Here is a 1,142-nt window from a genome sequence, read left to right as displayed (position 1 = left end):
AGAAACGATATAATTAGGCATAAAAATGCCAAAAAAACATCATAGTATAGTATGGCAGAAAAATGCTAAAAAACGTCATAGTATACTATGGCATAAAACGTCAAAAAAATTACATACTATATTAAGGCATAAAAGGTCATAAAAACGTCATAGTATGGTCAGGCATCAAAGGAAATAGTATAGTAAGACAGAAAAATGCCAAAAAACGTCATAGTATACAATGGCATAAAATGTAAAAAAAAAATCATAGTATATTGAGGCATAAAAGGTCATAAAAATGTCATAATATGGTCAGGCATCAAAGGAAATAGTATATTAAGGCAGGAAAATGCCAAAAAACGTCAACATACAGTATGGCAGAAAAATGCCAAAAAACGTCATAGTATATTAAGGTATAAATGGTCATAAAAACGTCATAGTATGGTAAGTCATGAGAAGAAACGATATAATTAGGCATAAAAATGCCAAAAAACATCATAGTATAGTATGGCAGAAAAATGCTAAAAAACGTCATAGTATACTATGGCATAAAATGTCAAAAAAAATCATAGTATATAAAGGTATAAATGGTCATAAAAACGTCATAGTATGGTAAGTCATGAGAAGAAATGATATAATTAGGCATAAAAATGCCAAAAAACATCATAGTATAGTAAGGCAGAAAAATGCCAAAAAACGTCATAGTATACTATGGCATAAAACGTCAAAAAAAAAATCATAGTATATTAAGGCATAAAAGGTCATAAATATGTCATAGTATGGTAAGGCATGAGACGAAACATTATAATTAGGCATAAAAATGCCAAAAAACGTCATAGTATACTATGGCAGAAAAATGCTAAAAAACGTCATAGTATACTATGGTATAAAATGTCAAAAAAATCATAGTATATTAAGGTATAAATGGTCATAAAATCGTCATAGTATGGTAAGTCATGAGAAGAAACGATATAATTAGGCATAAAAATGCCAAAAAAACATCATAGTATAGTATGGCAGAAAAATGCTAAAAAACGTCATAGTATACTATGGCATAAAACGTCAAAAAAATTACATACTATATTAAGGCATAAAAGGTCATAAAAACGTCATAGTATGGTCAGGCATCAAAGGAAATAGTATAGTAAGGCAGAAAAATGCCA

The sequence above is a fragment of the Seriola lalandi genome, unplaced genomic scaffold (genome assembly GCF_002814215.2).
Source record: "Seriola lalandi dorsalis isolate HSWRI2012SDOR001 ecotype SW California unplaced genomic scaffold, Sedor1 jcf7180002054561, whole genome shotgun sequence".
NCBI lineage: Eukaryota > Metazoa > Chordata > Actinopteri > Carangiformes > Carangidae > Seriola > Seriola lalandi.
The sequence above is the reverse complement of the archived record's forward strand: the minus strand, read 5'-3'. Positions refer to the sequence as shown.